This window comes from Mirounga leonina, unplaced genomic scaffold, assembly GCF_011800145.1.
Source record: "Mirounga leonina isolate KUSES-001 unplaced genomic scaffold, KU_Mleo_1.0 Mir_166, whole genome shotgun sequence".
NCBI classification, from domain to species: domain Eukaryota; kingdom Metazoa; phylum Chordata; class Mammalia; order Carnivora; family Phocidae; genus Mirounga; species Mirounga leonina.
Window position 1 is genome coordinate 33,315,852 of NW_023270418.1, and position 2,431 is coordinate 33,318,282.

Here is a 2,431-nt window from a genome sequence, read left to right on the forward strand (position 1 = left end):
CAGGCGGACGCGGGGCGGCGGCGCGGAGGGAGCGGGCGGCGGGCGGCGGCGGCGGTGGCGGCGGCGGCGCTCGCCTGTCCCTGCTCGCCGCGGCGCTCGCTCCTATACCGCCGCCGCACGAGGAGCGCCGCTCGCGTCACAGCCCGCCCTCGAGCTCGCCGCCGATTGGCCGCCGCCCGCCGGCCCGGCGCGTCACAACCGCCGCCGCCCTCGCCACGCCACCTCCTTATTGGCTGCGGCGCCGCCCCCCGCCCCGGGCGCTGCCGGCGCGGGGGGCGGGGCCGGCGCGGGGGGCGGGGCGTCGAGCCGGCGCCGGGGGTCGCGGGGTTGGAGTGCGGCGAGCGAGGCCCGGGGGCGCCCCTAGAGCGTTGCGGGGGCCGGGCGAGGCCGGCCTCCGAGCCTCGAGGATCTAGGGCTTGGCTCTGCGAGCCGAAAGCTCGCCAGGACCCCCGGGGGCCCCAGGACATCAGAGGCCGGGGCCTGGCAGGGGGCAGGCAGGAAGCTGATGCCTGGAAGCTGGCTTCTCTTTCCGCATGACCTTGGGCCAGGGCACCTCCCCTGCAGCTCCGTGGCTGTATTTTTATAACCTTTCCCCGCGGCGGCTCAGCTCCTCGCGAGGCGCGACCACGCTCCGTCCAACCCGGAGCCGGAGGAGTTACTATCCCCGAGTCAGAAACCAAGGTCCGAAAGAGGGCAGAGGCGATTGGTTCGAGGCAGCACAGGTGACCCCGCCCCCCAAGGCCCCCGGCAGCCTCAGTTTCCCTGTCCTTGGTGCTGAGGACGCCGGGGCCTAGAGGCTCCGGGCGGGCGGGGCTGCATCCCGTGGCGGGGCTGCGACAGCCGCGCGGAATTCTGTCCAAAGGTGAATGACACGGGGCTGCTGGCTTTGTGGGCGCGCCCCACCCGCCCCCGCGCAGGAGGCAGCCCCGTGACCGTGACTAACCCACCTTTGCCCGCGGAGGGGGACGAGGGCGCTGCTCCCGTTGGCCACACAGTCTGGTGTCCCTCACTCCTCTTTGACCCCGCCGTCCCGATCCTTTCTGGAAGTGGGTTACGGATAAGTATAAAAATTACAGATCCTGTTTTATGGGACGTGAGCTGGAACAAGAGGTTTCCCAGGCTGCTTAGAAAATTAAGCGCCTGGATTACAGAAAATGGCTTCTGTGTGGGATTTCAGTCTGCCCACAGCAAAAAAATCTCTTTTTTTTGTACTTGGCCGAACTTGCTCCGAGGGAAAAAATGGTCTTATTGAACAAAAGCGTTATAATGAAAGGGGCCTTTTGACCAGACAGCTGTAGGTGGGGCCTGTACTGGACCAGCCCAGGCGTTTAGGAGGAAGGCGAGGTGGGCGTCCCGTTGGATGTTTGAAAAGCTGAGACGTCAAGGTCTCCAGTCAGGCCATTTAGATAAGGTAGCCAAGGATTTTGTCTAAAAATAACACTGGTAAGGAGGTGGGGCCATGTCCATGGCCTGCCCAGGTGACAGACTTTTTGTCCCACTGTCCCCTGGCAGCCGCCTAGTAATCTCAGGAATGCCAGAAACCTGTCGGGGAGAAAAAGTCACTAGGAGTAAGAGTTGGGTCTCTGTATTTTGAAATAACTGGCATCTGCTGGTTTGGGCTGTTGGAACCCACAGGCGCCTTTATGGGATGGCAGTTCCCTGCGGGAGGAAAAGGATGCCTTATTAAAGGTGTTGGGAAAGTTTTATGTATTACTGCTTCCATTTATAGATGTGAAGACTGAGTCCTGCAGAGGCTGCATACCTCAGCTGAGGTCCCTTGGCTAAGATGAGAGGCAAGGGCAGGTGTCCTGGCTCCTTTGTGTGAAGAGTATGACTTCCAAGAGGATAGAAAACTTCCCTCCCCTACAGTCAAACTAAGTCCTGAATGTAGCTCTCATTAGCTCATCCTTGGCTTGGCCGCTCAGGGCTCACCATTAGTGGGGGGGACAAAGCCCCCAGGGCAGAGACTGAGGAAGCTTGGCATGTCGTGATGCTAAAATAATAGGTTAGGTTTTACATGAAAAAAGACTAATTCTGGGGTACCTGGGTGGCTCAGTCATTAAGCATCTGCCTTTGGCTCAGGTCACGATCCCAGGGTTCTGGGATCGAGCCCCACATTGGGCTCCCTGCTCCGCGGGAGGCCTGCTTCTCCCTCTCCCACTCCCCCTGCTTGTGTTCCTGCTCTCGCTATTTCTCTCTCTGTCAAATAAATAAATATAATCTTTAAAAAAAAAAAAAGACTAATTCTGTCATAGAAGTAGGGGAAGACTCACCAGGGGGTGTTTGAGCAAGGCTTTGAAAGGTTGAGAAGGCATTTCTCAGGCAGTCCACTTTCCAGAGTAATCTGTGAGGATGTATAATGAAGATGGGCCCTAGCATGCAGTAGGTGCTCAGGAAAAGTGCCAGACCTCACTATCCACAAGGAGAAACC